We start from the raw sequence: 16726 nt of genomic DNA on the forward strand, positions 1-16726 counted from the left end.
AATTTCTGCATCCATTCTTCAGAGAGCTGCGGAATGCTATGCCTTAAAGATGGAGCTGGTTTCCGCCTTCCACCTTCCCGATGGTGAGTGCTCTCTGTCACGAACAACTCCACATTTGGCTAAGGCTGAGGATCTGGCTTGCTTCCATGTATGTGGACCTATCTGCATTGCCCCCGTGGCACGCCTGGGTTGGCTACCCAGAGGCTATTTAAGCTGTGGGCTGGCTTTCCCCGGGGTCCGAGGATTGTTCAATGTTCCTGAATAAACTGCATTGAAAAAAAAAAAAAAAAGAGTGTGAAGTGGATGATTCTCAAGAATTTTCATAGAGCATGAAAACTACTCTGGTATGAGAAATCTGAACAGTGGTTGCCTGCCGTTGGAGGCCTCTGTAAAGCATTAGTTAGCAGGAAAGCCTTGTAAGTGTGGTGGAAATGTTCTCTGTTTTGACTAGGGTGTGCATTACTTGGAAACTTGCATTTGTCAAACTCATTTAACACCATTTTTCAGTACTGTGCATTTTAAGATATGTAAATAGACTTCAATGGAATTAGTTACTTTTAGCAAAATTTTAAAGGTGGGGTGATTAGTTTCAGATGAGTTGTTCATTGCCTTGTATATTTGCATGTAAAACCACAGTATGTGTATCATACAGATCTTTGTTTACGGAAATAGAGGCAAATTTTCTGTTTCAGATCAGGGAACTAAATAATAACATGGATAAGGTTTGTGGAAAAAAATAAAAGTTAAAAGGCCTATTACATGCATTGGAAGTGATAGGGCTATGGCCGGGAAATGTGATCCACTTGTTCCAACTGTCACTGAAAACAGTAAGACCCTCTGTGGGTGACTCAACTCTCTTGTATTTCATTCCCTGTCTTTCTTTCCCTCTATCCATAGTAGAATGTTGGCTGTGCATGGGAGAACCCAAAGGAAACAGTTCAAAGTGCAGCCTAGAGGGGAGAGACAGAAAGAAGAGGAAAAGACTGAAGAAGAGGCCAAGAGATCGAAGTGTATGGGCACATTGACATTGATATCTCCATATTTCTGGATGCAGCTCTGGCCTTGGAATTTTTAAAAACATATATAAATGCATTTGGTGTTTTTTCTTTATTTTCCCTTAAACTAATCTGAGTTTGGTATCTATCATGTTCTCTAAAAGTTTTACAAATAAACTAGCATCCTACAGTATTTTCTTTTCTTTTCTTTTATTAGTTATTTGTCTCTGGATTTTGTTTTATTTTTTAATTAAATTTTTGGTTTTTTTAATATTAGTTACAATTTATTAACTTTGTATCCCACCTGTAGCCCTCTCCCTCATTTTCTCCCAACCACACCCTCCCTCCCTCTATTCCTCCCTGGCCCTTTCCAAGTCCACTAATAGGGGAGGTTCTCCTCCCCTTCCATCTGACCCTAGCTTATCAGGTTTCTTCAGGACTGGCTGCAATGTCCTCCTCTGTGGCCTAGCAAGGCTGTTCCTCCCTTGGGGGGGGGGAGGTCAAAGAGCCAGCCATTGAGTTCATGTCAGAAATAGTCCCTGTTCCCCTTACTAGGGAACCCACTTGGATACTGAGCTACCATGGGCTACATCCGAGCAGGGGTTCTAGGTTATATCCATACATGGTCCTTGTTTGGAGAATTAGTCTCATAAAAGACCCCTGTGCCCAGATATGTTTTGTCATTGTGGAGCTCCTGTCCTCTCCAGGTCTTACTAACACCTCCTTCTTTGATATGATTTCCTGCATTCTGCCTAAGGTTTGGTTATGAGTCTCAGTATCTGCATTGATACACTGCTAGATAGAGAGTCTTTCAGGGGCCCTCTGTGGTAGGCTCCTGTCCTACTTGTTTTCTCCTACTTCCAATGTCCATCCAATTTGTCTTTCTAAGTGAGGACTGATCATCTTACCCTGGGTCCTGTTTCTTCTTTATCTTCTTTAGGTGTACAGATTTTAGTATGTTTACCATATCTAAATAGGTTAGAAGAAAAAGTGGGGAAGAGCCTAGAACTCTTTGGCACAGGAGACAACTTCCTGAATAGAACACCAACAGCACAGGATCTGAGAGCAACAATCAATAAATGGGACCTCATGAAAATGAAAGATTCTGTAAAGCAAAAGACACTGTCATCAGAACAAAACAGCAGCCTGCAGATTGGGAAACAATATTCACCAATCTTATATTTGACAGAGGTCTAATATTGAGAATATATGAAGAACTAAAGAAGTTAAAAAACAATAAATCAAGTAATCCAATTAAAAAATGGGGTACAGAGCTAAATAGAAAATTCTCTGTAGAGGAATATCAAATGGTAAAGAAACACTTACAGAGATGCTCAACGTCCTTAGCTATCCAAGAGATGCAAATCAAAACAACCGTGATATTTCACCTTACACCCATCACAATGGCTAAGATCAAAAGCTCAAATGACAACACATGCTGGAGAGGCTGTGGAGAAAGAGGAACCCTCCTCCACTACTGGTGGGAATGTAAACTTGTACAAACACTTTGGAAATCAATCTGGCACTTTCTCAGACAACTAGGAATAGTGCTACCCCAAGATCTAGCTATACCACTCCTAGGCATATATCGAAAAGAGGCTCAAGTACACAACAAGGACATTTGCTTAACCATGTTTGTAACAAATTTATTGGTAATAACCAGAACCTGGAAACAACCCAGCTGTCCCTCAAAGGAGTAATGGATACAGAAATTGTGGTACTTTTACACAATGGAATACTACTCTGCAATTAAAACAAGGAAATCATGAATTTTGCAGGCAAATGGTGGGATCTAGATAAGATCATCCTGAGTGAGGTATCCCAGAAGCAGAAAGACACACATGGTATATACTCACTTATAAGTGGGTACTAGTCCTACAGTATTTTAAATGGATCTTTTTTTAAAAAAAATCTGATTTAACTTAATATGACAGTTTAATCACAGAAATATTTAAGCCTACAAACTAGAGATTCTTATAATGTATACTTACCTTCAACTAGTCTTAATCTGTTATTAATCTTATCTCACCCCCTCATCTGACACCTCAATTTCCAATATTCAGAGCTTGTAGCCACTGTTGTATATATCTAAAGTTAATCCCAAATATTTTATCAATTCAAATATAAATGCTTGAATAGAAACCTCTAAAGTCAAGGATTGTTTATAAGGAAAATATAACCACAGTATCAAGATCAAATCGCACAATAATAATGCACAATATTATTAAATATATAAACAGAACCCATATTTCTCACAAGTATCATTGCATCATATTTATGATATCCATGACCTAAGTCTTAAGGTTTGTCCAATTCAGGATAACTATGCATTCAACCTAGTGCAAAATTGTACACTTTGTTAAAACAAATTCTGAGATTTTTTGTTTTGTTTGTTTGTTCTTAGAATTCAATTTGTTGCCCTGAAGCATGGGTGAACCTCATTAATGACAGCTTTTTGTCACACTGTCAAATGGTTGAATCTGAATGTAATAACCCTTCACCTATTTGATGTGCAAGTTGTCATTCCATTTGTATGTATGTATACAGGAGAATTGGGTGGGATGCAAGGCTTGTTTATGTGTGAACTATGCCTATGTGTGTGTTCTGTGCTGTATATGTAGTGTGTTCAGTGTGTGTGTGACATGCTTTGCATGTGAATGATGTTTGTTGGTGTGGATATATGATGTGTGTGATGTGTGTATGGAATGCGGTATGTATCATGTGTATAATATATGTAAATGTTGAGTGTGGGATATGGTTGTTGGGCTATCTGTAGGTGGTGTAATGCACGGGGTTTTTATGGATCCTGTGTGTCCTATTGTTTGGACAATAGGGGTTTTATGTTCTTGTATGTTCCTTGTGTTTTGTGTACAGATGGTGTGTGGTTTATGGACTATATGTAATAATGGGTGCACATGTAGATGTTCTATATAAAATGGTATGTATTGTATTGTGTCTAGTATTTTAGTGTGTCCATGTATGTGGTATGTATGATGTATATGTGTGGTGGGTTTATATGATGTACCTGGTATATGTGTACTTTCTGTATGTCTTTTTGTACATATAGCATATGAGTGTGTGTATAATGTGTTCCTATGATCTATACGTGAATTATGTGTATTATTCATGAGCAGTGTGTATCTTTGGCTTCTGGTGTGTATGCTATGTGCTGTGTTTATGGCATGTAAGTGTTATGTGTGTGTGTCATTTGTGTATGTTTTGTGTATATCTGTGACATGCATGTGGTTTGGAAGTGTGGTGTGTGTGTTCTGTGTGTATGTATGGTATCTGTATTATAGATATGGACTATGACTACATTTGAAAATGTTATCACGCATGTACTGTACTGCACTTGTATGCTTTATGTGTGTTGTGTAGTTGGTGTGTGTATGGTTAGTGGAAGTGATTATCTGTGCTATGAAAGCTAGTGTGCTTCGTGTATTTATTGTGTTTCTGTATATCTGTTGTGTGGTTTGTGGTTAATACATGGGAAGTGCACGCACGGGTGTAGGTGTTGTGTGCAATTCTTGTGTATTTGTGGTATATGCATATTGTGTGTGGTGTGTGTAGTGTCTGTAATAAGCTCTGTGTATATTGTGTGTGGTGTGTGTAGTGTCTGTAATAAGCTCTGTGTATATTGTGTGTGGTGTGTGTAGTGTCTCTAATAAGCTCTGTGTATATTGTGTGTGGTGTGTGTAGTGTCTGTAATAAGCTCTGTGTATATTGTGTGTGGTGTGACACACAGTATATTTGGCTACTTTTGTGTGTGCATGTTTCATTTTGTGTGTGTGTATGGTATGTGAGTGCACTTCTGTATCGTGTGTGGTTTGTGCATTTCTTTTCTATTTGTGACTTAGGGTTAATATGGGTTTGTTGAGTATGTGAATTGTGTGTTAGTCTATGTTGTGTTTATGTGTTGTGTGCTATGTGTGTATGTGTTCATGCACGTATTTATGTACCTACTGAAATTTGTGAATAATTTATTTGTCAGGGAAACTTGTCAGGATGGTGTATAATTTATTCTATTATTTGTTTTAGATTATATATTTTCTTAGTATTTTACTCTAATTCTATATTTTCTTTTTTGAATATTTTTTATTTTTAAATAATTTTATACATTCACTTGTATCCCAGATGTAGCCCTCTCCCGCTTTCCCTCCCAATCCTCCCTTCCCTCCCTCATCTCCTCCCTGCTCCCTTCTGAGTCCACTGAGAGGGGGTGTCCTCCTCTCCTTCCATCTGGCCCTAGCTTATCAGGCATCCTCAGGATGGTTGCAATGTGGCCTAGCAAGGCTGCTCCTCCCTCGGGGTGGGGGGAGGGGGAAGCTCAATGAGCCAGACATTAAATTCATGTCAGAAACAATTCCTGCCCCCCTTACTAGGGAACCCACTTGGATACTGAGCTGCCATGGGCTATGTCTGAGCAGGGGTTGTAGGTTATATCCATGCATGGTCCTTGGTTGGATAAACGGTCTCAGAGAAGACCCCTGTGCCCAGATATATTTGGACCTTGTGGGGCTTCCTGTCCCCTCTAGGTTATATTCATTCCTCCTTCCTTCATATGATTCCCTACACTCTGCTGAAGGCTTGGTTATGGGTTTCAACATCTGCTTTAATACACTGTTTTTAGCAGCTTTATTTTTAACAGCCAGAACCTGGAAACAACCCAGATGTTCATCAACGGAGGAATGGGTACAGGAATTGTGGCACTTTTACACATGGAATACTACTCAGCAATTAAAAACAAGGAAATCATGAATTTTGCAGGCAAATGGTGGGATCTAGAAAAAATTATCCTGAGTGAGATATCCCAGGAGCAGAAAGACACACCATATATACTCACTTATAAGTGGGTACTAGACCTATAAGAGAGGATAAACATACTAAAATATGCACACCTAAAGATAATAAACAAGAAAGAGGGCCAGGGGTAAGATGATCAATACTCACCTAGAAAGACAAAGGGGATGGACATTGGAAGTAGGAGAAAACAAGTAACAGGACAGTAGCCTAGCACAGAAGGCACCTGAAAGACTACCTAGTGGTGTATCAAAGCAGATGCTGAGACTTATATTTTCTAATTGCTAAAAATGTTCAATTTTCTGGCAAGCATAAGTGCATATTGTGTATAAGATAATTTATAAGACTATGTGTGAGATTATGCAGAGCCACATTTTATGATATTATGATCAACTCTGTTCCACTGGCTTTAGTCTGATCTTTCTATTTTGAAGTTTCTCATCAACCTCATTTATAATGATCAAAAAGCTATGGTTGGTCACTGTCTACATTCATTTTTCTATTATGTATGGCAAACGTTGACATTGTGTGTTCCCTACTCCACACTGGGCAGCAGTAAATATTTAATAAGGAAGATTTCTCATGCTCTTGAATGAGAACTGTCCTTACAGGAAAAACAAATCCACTCTGACTCTCGCCACTAGCCTCCCAGTCTCCAGAGGAGATTTGATACCCCAAATTAATAATGGGCATTGAGGCTTCTGTTTATAGGCTATTTTATCAGCTTTTGAATTAAATGTATTTAATAACCATGTTTGTTTCAATTAAGAGTCTTCTTGTGGCCATGTTTGTCTCATGTGTAAATTTGAACTGTTCTCTTATGTATTATTTCCTTAATAAAAGTGACCTTGTCAGAGGCCACTATTGCATTAGTAACTTCTGAGGGAGGCATGTGGATGTGAGTTTTTATATTTCTTGTGAGATTTTTTTTTTACATAGGGACATACACATATGAATTAAAATTTTTGGCTTGATTTTTAAAATTACCCTTACTTTCTCAGTGTCTGTGTTTGCAATATGCAAATGTTACAAACTGCAATAAAATGCGGTGTCTTTCTTCTAGACTGGCATTGGGGATGCTAGGCTCGTATCCAGCGGAAGGCGAGTGTGTCTACAAAAGTAATCATAATCAAAGTGTGTATGCCCAATATGAAAATACAGTAATAGTCAAACTTAAAAATCACCCCTTAAATGCTAATCGCTTATGAGGCAGAGGAATAATGGTAATGACTTAGTTGTTATGCGTCCTAATTTGCTTTATATTGCTTAGATTTAGACGTTGACCAAGCAAGATGTGGAAAACGGTGTTATTTTGCTTACACATACTGATCACAACCTATCGTTGAGAGAAGGCACAGTGAAACTCAGGCAGGCCAGGGACATGGAAGCAGTAACTGAAACAGGTAGCATAGTGTTGCTAACTGGCTTGTTTGGCTCCTTCAGTCCTGATAAAAACCTGGACAAACTTCATAGGTATGGCACCAACTACTGTAGAAGTGCTCCTCCTGTATCAAATATTAAACAAGAAACTGTCCCACAGACTTATATTCAGGGCAATCTAATGGAGGCATATTCTCAAGTGAAGTTCCGTCTTCTTTAATGACCCTAGCTTATGTCAAGCTGACAAAAATCTCACCAGAGTCACATCCCTTTCCAATTCAGGTACTCTTTACCTGTCAGTGATTGTGTAGCTGCAGTCTGTCTCTAAGATAGAAGTAAACAAAGTTTTCCAAACATTACTTTTATTTTTGGGAAGAGTAGCCTTTCAGTTGAGTCTTGATTACAGGGACAATTACATGTCGATTTAGTTAGAAAACCTTATACTGTGCACTTAAAAGTTATTTGTTCCCCCCCCCCCCCCAGAAATAGATTTAGGCATAGCTGGTGAGGAGAACACAGAGGAGATAAATATACCCTGCCGCAGGATGATTCAATACTTTGAGGTACCTGCTGCATCTCTATTTATCATCCTGCAGCTATTGAGTGTCAGGTGGTCAAACAAGCACTGTTGCTGAATGACTTCACGGGTTGACAGAACACATGATATAAAAATGACATTGTCTCGTGTCCCTGCCAACTAACGATATACTTCCTGAAAGCAGGAATTTAGCCCTATTTTCAGCTGATCTACTGTCATTAGTTTATGCTTGAAGTCCACCAGCTTGTCACAAGTGCTGTTTGATTGACAAGAGGAGCATCTTGTGATAAATTACAAAAAATGATGTGTATCTCTTTAGGAAGTCCTAATCATGAATGATAACCTGAAGATCTTGACCCAAGCCTTACAGATACTCTGTGTGAAGAGCTCTCAGGTTCATTGGAAGAGTGAGGTGAGGCAAATAGAGAAGTTATGGCCAAATTTTCATTTGAGAAGAAGAGAGCAGAATGCAGATAGTTTCAGAGATGATGATTCCTTTCTTTCTTCTTTTTCTTCCTGTTTCTTTTTCTCCTCCTCTTCTTCTTCTTACTCTTCTCTTTCAAACTTACCTGAGTAAAGAGTTTCATTTATTAAAAAAATATGTAAAAAATATGTAAACTGTCTTTCACATCTATAATTTACTTGTATAGAATTATGTATCTCTAATATTGAATTATATTCAGCTACCTCTTTTGTTCTGTCTATGAGTTGCAAATGATGAGAATAAAAAAAAAATCTAACCAGCATATGTGTGTATAAATAGAGATGGAGGAAAAGGAGACCAAGACTAAGGAAAATGGTAGATTGTTAGAGAAAAAGTAGAAAAGTGAAAAGTAAATAGAAGGGATGAATAGTAGGGGCAAAGGAAGAGGTGTGGCAGTTTTGTTGAAAGGTAGACAGAAAAGGAAGAGGTTTAAAAAACCCAGCCTTGGGAAGCCTCTCTCACTTCCAGGTCCTCTTCTCTTTCCCCCCACTTTTCCACAAGGCTCCCTTTGCCTCACACAATATTTGATTTTGAGTCTCAGCTTTAGTTTCGAGGTGCTGACGGGCAGAGCCTCTCAGAGGACAACTAGCCAAGCATGGTAGAATATCCTTAATAGTGTCAGGGGTTGGCTCTCTCCCATGGGGTGTCTCGGATTGGGCCAGGCATTGTTTGGACCTTTGCTCTATCTCTGTTATACTGGCTCCATCTTTATCTCTGCAAATCTTGGCAATAGGGTGGGTTCTTCTGTTTTTATTTTTTTCTTTTTTTGCTTATTTTTTATTATTACAATTTATTCACTTTGTATCCCAGCTGTAGCCCCCCTCACATATCCCCTCCCACTCCCACCCTCCCTCCCTCTTCTCCTCCTATGGCTCTCTCCCAGTCCACTGATCGAGGAAGTCCTTCTCCCCTTCTATCTTCTTGTATGTATTGAGGCTTGCTTTGTGCCCAACTCTATGACCAATTTTGGAGAAGGTTCCGTGAGGTGCTGAGAAGAAGGTATACTTTTTTGAGTTTGGGTGAAAAGTTCAGTAGACATCTATTAGATCAATTTGGTTAAGGACCTCTGTAAGCGTTCATTTTTTTCTTTATTTAGTTTCTGTCTAGATGGTCTGCCCCTTAGTGAGAGTGGAGTGTTGAAGTTCCCCACTATTAAGGTGTTAGGATCAATGTGTGATTTAAGCTGTGTATTCCCGCTTGTTTTTTGAGTCTGATTGCTTGAAAAGACTTTTTCCAGACCTTTACTCTGAGGTAGTGTTTATCTTCGTTGCAGAGGTGTGTTTCTTGGATGCAGCAGAATGTTGGATCCTGTTTGCACACCAGAATCTGTTAGTCTGTGTCTTTTTATTGGAGAGTTGAATCCATTGATGTTGATAGATAATAGTGACCAATGAATGTTAGTTCCTTTTATTGTGGAGTTGGTGGTGTTACTGTGTTTCAATGTTTGTTTTCTTTTAATTATTTGTTGTGAAGTTATCTATATCCTGTGTTTTCTTAGGTGTAGTTGATTTGGTTAGATTGCAGTTGTCCTTCTAGTACCTTCTAGGGCTGGGTTCCTGTTTAGATATTAAGTTTACTTTTGTCACAGAATATTTAGTTTTCTCCATCCATGTTGATTGATAGCTTTGCTGGATATAGTAGTCTGGGTTGGCATCTGTGATCTCTTAGAGTCTGCATGACATTTGCTCAGGCCCTTCTGGTTTTCATAGTTTCTGTTGAGAAGTCTGGTGTGATTCTGATAGGTCTATCTTTATATGTTACTTGGCCTTTTTCCTTTGCTACATTTAATATTTTTCTTTGTTCTGTAGATTTAGTGTTTTGACTATTACATAATATAAGGAGTTTCTTTTTTGGTCTAGTCTATTTGGTGTTCTGTAAGCGTCTTGTATGATATGATAATGCACATCTCTATCTTTAAGTTGGAAAATTTTTCTTCTATGATTTTCTTAAAAAATATTTTCTGGCTCTTGGAGCCTGGCATCTTCTTTTTCATCTATTACTATTATTCTTAGGTTTTATCTTCTCATGGTCTCCTTGATTTCTTCGATATTTTGTTTCAGGACCTTTCCTGATTTTATGTCTTTCTTGAGAGGTGTATTGATTTCTTCAATTGTGTCTTCAGCACCCAAGATTCTTTCCTCCATATCTTGTATTCTGTTGGATGCTTACCTCTGTGGTTTTTGATGTCTTCCCTAAGTTTTCCATCTCCAAGAGTTTCTCTCTGTGTGTTTTCTTTATTGATTCTAATTCTGTTTTCATGCCTTGTACCGTTTTCTTCATTTTTGTATTTGGATTCCTGTCTGTCCATGATGGTATGTTTGTTTTGTTTGCTCTCTCTATGCCTCTGTGTGTGCCTCTATATGCAGCTCTACATGTGATTCTATTTGTTTGGCTATATTTGCCTGTGTTTCTCTGAGAGCTTTAATTTCCTCTTAATGTGCCTCTGATACCTGGATAAACATAGATTTGAGCTCATTTTCCTGTGTTTCTGATGAATTAAAATTTCCGTTGTTTTGGGGGGGTTCTGGTGAAGCCAGGATGTCCTGATTTTTGTGGGATGTATTCTTAAACTTGCTTCTAGCCATCTGCTTATCTGCAACTTTCACTGTTTACTCCTGGAGCCTGTACTGCAGACTGGGTCTGTCTGTCGCAGGAGTCCAGTGCATTTTTCAGGAGGATGAGAGAGGTCCTCAGGTGTGAGAATGTATGTTGGTATTTCAGCTGTCACTAAGGGAGGAAGGTTGCAGGCGTATATGCGCAAGCCCAGGAGTGTGCATGGAGGTGTGCCTTTGAGGACCTGCTGTTAGTGAGTGTAGGTGCCTGGAAGGGTGGAGCATAAGCACAGTAGGGGTGCTGGCACATTTTGCTGGCACGATGTGCATGCACAGATGACCTGAATGACTCAGTGGCCCACAGGCCTGTGGTACTGTCCTCCAGGTATTTAGATCTGTCTGGTTTGCACCATCTTGGTCTAGGAATTGTTTGCCTAAACTCTACTGGGAGACTCACAGAACAGGGGCTTCAAAGTTGAGAATGCTGTTCCAGGGATCCCTATGTTGCCCACAGTGGGGGTTTGGGTGAGTGGAATCCAATGTCCGACTGCTAGGACAGAGGGACCCTGGATCTGGGGCTCTGCGTGCACTCACTTGAAGGTGCACTCAATCACTCACAAGCCTATGGGGAACGCACAGGGGTTCCCCCAGCGCTCTGCTCTCAGATTTGTGCCCAAAGGGACAAATGAAAGTGTAGGAGACCTGTCAGTGGTGTTGCTGTTTGGCCGTGCAGGGAGGCCCACAGTTGAGGCCGCCTCTGCTCAGTCACAGAGCACGGGGGCGCTTCCATGAGGCAGTGGCAGCCCACCGACTCCTGTACTTGGGGCTACCTCCACTGTGTCATTCACAAAGCTGGGAGGCCCTTACAGTCTCTGCTTCTGCTTCAGCAGCAAGAGCAGAGCAGGTGGTCTGTGCCTGGATCCAAACTGTCCCAGCTCATGGGTTGTCCCCTCCAGCCCAGGAAGCCTCAATATCGGTATTCTGCTGTCAGCCACCCCTCCATTCACCAGTTTCAGAGTTTCGGATCTTCTACCCCTCAGACAAGGCCACATGTTGGTCGCCGAAGTCTTGCCTCCTGCCCTCTTGGATGCATTTTGAGACAAAGATTTTATGGTTGCGTTCCTGTTCCCCTCTCTCTACTAAGAGACTTGTCTTTTTAGAGGACGCCCTCTTTCTTCCCTGATATTAGAAGCCTCTGCTAAAGTACCTCTTATATCCTCTCTGGATGGACCTGATGAGAATGAAGCACCAACCAAGGACTTTGCATAGATTGGACCTATGCTCCTGACAAAGATGTAGGTAATGAGCAGCTCAGGTCTCCTGTGGGTCCACTAATAAGGGCAACAGGGGCTTTCTCTGACATGGACTCTCTTGCCAGGTTTCATTTACTTCCCCATGGAGGGACTGCCTTGCCAGGCCACAACGGAAGAGGACACATTCAACACTGATAAGAGGTGATGAGTCAGGGTGGATAAGAATGGAAGCTCCCCTTTGTTGAGGAATAGTGGAGGCAGATCAAAGAGAGAGAGGGAGGGTGGGACTGGGAGGTAAGAAAGGGGGGTGCTAAGACAAGAATGTAATTAATTAATTAAAATCTAGCCCTCTAAAGGTCCTAGCTTTCAAGACACTAAAAATGAGAATCAAGCCAGGCCATCTCTTATTCTTGTGAAAGGTTATGGAAAGTAAAACACAAAAGGAAAAATTAGGTAGTAAATAAAAGAAAAAGAGCAAAGAGAAACACAGAGAGACAGAGAGAAACACAAAGAGGGGCTGAGAAAAGGAAGGAAGATGTGTTAGTGGTAGAGAATTGTACATAAGAGAAGCAGTATGGTAAATTGATGCCTAATATTAAATAAAGAGGGCACAAAGTTCAGGGAGAGAGATCTGGATGTGTGTAGCATGTAAAATTTCTCTTACCTGATGGATGTTTCCAGTTTCAACTCCTTGAACATTCTTTCTCAAATCTCAGATGATCATCATCTAAGAAGTCCATAGATGCTAGTCCTGCCAGAGAGGATTCCTTGATAGGTTAGTGTCTCTCTGTAGATCACACCTCACAAAAGTTTGCAGGCAAATTCTGGTCACATCCCAGGAAAGTCCTTTCTAATGCTGCTCATAATTTCTCCATGTGTCTTGTTCTAACTAATGTTTTCCTTCACCAAACACTGCATAGAATTCATATGCAAAGCTTTCTCTATGCAGTATAGGTAGACATATTCTGCTGGCCAGGCTCCAGAGTATAGAGCCCTGATAGAGTTGGTCTGGCTTTGTTACAAGTCTGTGGTGAGTGCAGGTCTGGGGTTGATATGACATTGATTCATGATGGGTCTTTTAAAATGTTGTCTTACCGCTGCCCTCGTTTAATGATGACACCAAAATACATAGCATTTTAAGAAAATTTATTTCATACTTCCTCATTTTGTACAATCTAAAATACACATTTTGTTTTTAATTTTATCTACTAAACATTATTATTATTATTTCTAACCATGTATTTATCTTATGCTTTTATAATCCATAAAATTGCTGGAGTGGCAAAAGCAATATTTAAGCAATACTGTTGCTATCATTATATCTGTTGTGAGCAAATATTTTTCTGTTTTTTTTCCAGCTTATTTTGTTAATGGTGTATATTTCCATATATGGTATTTTCTAGTCAACTAAGATGATTTCTGCATTTTCAAAATCATCAATAATATGTAATTCAATAATTTGTTTCATTTTGCACTTTACTTTTAATGGCTTGCCATTATTTACTTATTTAGAATGATGTGAAATGACTGTATATCATTAAAGAAAATTTAACGAATGTGAATCATTAAGAAAAGTCCTACGTTCCTTTGTGGCCTACTATGTAGGTGTCATCCACACAGTTTAGATAGATGCTGACACCTCACATTTCCTCATGCAGAGACACTTTCATGCCCATCTCCAGCTTCACAGTCATGTGTCATGTCTACTGGAGATCTGATGGAAGGGAGGTGTCACCATATACATGACATTGCAATAGTTACAATAAAATAGGAAGCAACAGAAGGGATGGGCTGCATTGAAAGAACTGATTTTGTCCTTTCTTCTATTTACAAATATAAGCACCATGGATTGTAAATAAGAAATATTATGTAATGTATATGTATATGTGTATATATATATACAACACTGATAAGAGGTGATGAGTCAGGGTGGATAAAAATGGAAGGTCCCCTTGTTGAGGAATAGTGGAGGCAGATCAAAGAGAGGGAGGGAGGGAGGGTGGGACTGGGTGCATATAGGTACACACACACACACACACACACACACACACACACACACACATGTGCACTCCACTAGTCTTATTTCCAAAGTAAAACTCCTTTCTTTGAAATAGTCTATTTTTCCACACCTTCTTAAATTATTTAACTAGATGTGTGGGGGGTTACGCAGAGCAAGCTTTTCTTACAAAAATCACACATTCTGTAACTGGTGGGAATGGGGCTTACATGTTAAGATATTTCCTTTGAAGACTAATATCTATAATCATTAAGATTCACAGCAGAGCGTCTTTCCTCTTTGGAGAAGAAAATATTTTTAAGGAAGAAGTTGGGTTTTACTAATGGAGACAGTTTTGTGTGTAGACAGAACTGACTGTGGACATTAACCGTGATTTGACACGCATTGATGTTTTACTGGTAAGATCTGGGGAGTAGACATTTCGCTCCTGTTTCTTTGATCCCTCTCAAATCCTGTGGAATTGTATTCTGGTTGGAGAGAACTGTGCATGTTAAAAAGCAGTAATTTGAAAGCACTAAAAAGTAACTGCAAAAGTCATTAAAAAATCTGAATCTTTCTCTGAATCACCTGCACTCAGGCTTTAGAGCTTGCAAGGGGGCTGACAAACCTCAGGCTGCCTCACATCGCTGACCTGTGTGGATACTCAAGCTGCCTTGATGTCTGCATTTTAATACAAAAGATCAGCTGAAACTTCCTTCACCTCTTTTATCTAGGATATGTATGAACATGCACATAAGCAAACATGTGCTCCTCTATTCACACTAATATCTCATCAAAACACATTCTTCTGAGGACAGACATAATATTTCTTGAATAAGAGGCATTATTATTATTTATTACAATTTATTCACTGTTTTTCTTAAAATTTGTCTTCCTTATTATTTATTACAATATGTTCACTTTGTATCCTAGCTGTAGACCCCTCCCTCATCTCCTCCCTCTCCCACCCTCCCTCCTTCTTTCCCCACCTATTTCCCTCCCTAGTCCACGAATGGGGGGTCCTCCTCCCCAACTATGTGACCCCAGCCTATCAGGTCTTATCAGGACTGTCTGGACCTCTCTCTCTGTGGCTGAGGAAATCCACCTTGCGAGGAGGAGGTGATCAAAGAGCAGGCAACCGAGTTCATGCCAGAGACTCTCCTGCTTCCCTTATTAGAGAAGTCACTGGAGACTGAGCTGCTCATGGGCTACATCTGAGCAGAGGGTCTAGGACTTCCCCATGCATAGCCCTTGATTGATACATCAGTCTCTGCAGGACCCCCTGGGCCCAGAATCTTTGGGCACTATTGCTTATCTTGTGGAGCACCTGTCCCCTCCAGGTCATTCAATCTCCACCATCTTTCATAAGATTCCCTGAATTCTGCCCAAAGTTTACTGTAAGTCTCAGCACCAAAACCCTGCTGGGGCCCTCTGTCATAGGCTCCTGTCTTGTTCTCTGTACTCTCCCAGTTCTGATCTCTATCCTGTTTGCCCGTCTGAATGAGGATTAATCATCTTCCCTAGGGTCCTCTTTGTTGTTTAGCTTCTTTAAGACTACAGGTTTTAGTATGTTTATCCTACATATGGCTAATTTCCACTTACAAGTGAGTATATACCATGAGTGTCTTTATGGTTTGGGTTACCTCAGTCAGGATGATAGTTTCTAGCTCCGTCCACTTGCCTGCAAATTTAATCAGTTCAAATGTGTCCGTTAAACATCTCTCATCACCACTAATTTCATATCTACTTACACACTGGGATTTATGATCATGGGTCTTTTGTGAAGGTGACAGTGCAAGGAGCCACCTTTGATAATAACTGTGGGGTTTGTAGTTATGTGAATGGGACTTTTCCCCAATAGGTGCATGCATTTGAACATTTGGTCCCCGGGTAGTGATGCTGTTTGGGGATGTTTTGGAAACAGCAGAAGGAGCAGCCTTCTTTGAGGAAGCATGTCCCTGGGAGGGGAGCTTTGAAGGGTTTACAGCCTCACCTCACGGATGGTTTTAGTGGGTGTGACCCCCACACACTCATGTCTGATTGTTTGGCCCAGAGGCGTGGCACTATAGGAACTGCAGAGGCGTGGCACTATAGGAACTGCAGAGGCGTGGCACTATAGGAACCGAGGCCTTGTTAGAGTAGTTATGGTCTTGTTGGAGGAAGTGTGTCACTGTGGAGGGCCAGATCTGAGGTTTCCTGTGCTCAAGCCCCACTCAGGGTAGAATCCAGGTGCTTCCTGGCTACTTGAGGTTCAAGAGGAAGAACTCTCAGCTCCTTTTCTGGCATTATGTCTACCTGGACAGTGCCATGCTTCCTGCCATGACGAAACATAAACCAGATTCACATTAAATTTGACCTGTATAAGAGTTGTGTTGTCCATAGTGTCTCTCTACAGCAATAAAAACCAAACCTCACTTCATGTTCTCCATTTCTACTTCCTGTGTGTGGATAAAATCATGATCATTCATTTTATTCCTGTTCCTACCAGCATTTTCCTTTCCTATCACCATGGACTTGAGTTCTTTGGAACTAGAAGACAAACTTTTTTTTTTTCTGAGATCTCTTTTCACCATGATATTATAGCCACAGAAAAATAACTGACACAAAACTGAAAGAAACAAAGGAACCCAAAAATAGATTATTAATCTTATCTTCTTCCTCTGTCTTCCTCTTCTCCATAGACAAGAGTCCTTACGTTGTACTAGCTTCTTATTATAAGTTTTTGATA

The sequence above is a fragment of the Meriones unguiculatus genome, chromosome 3, assembly GCF_030254825.1.
Source record: "Meriones unguiculatus strain TT.TT164.6M chromosome 3, Bangor_MerUng_6.1, whole genome shotgun sequence".
Taxonomy (NCBI): Eukaryota; Metazoa; Chordata; class Mammalia; order Rodentia; family Muridae; genus Meriones; species Meriones unguiculatus.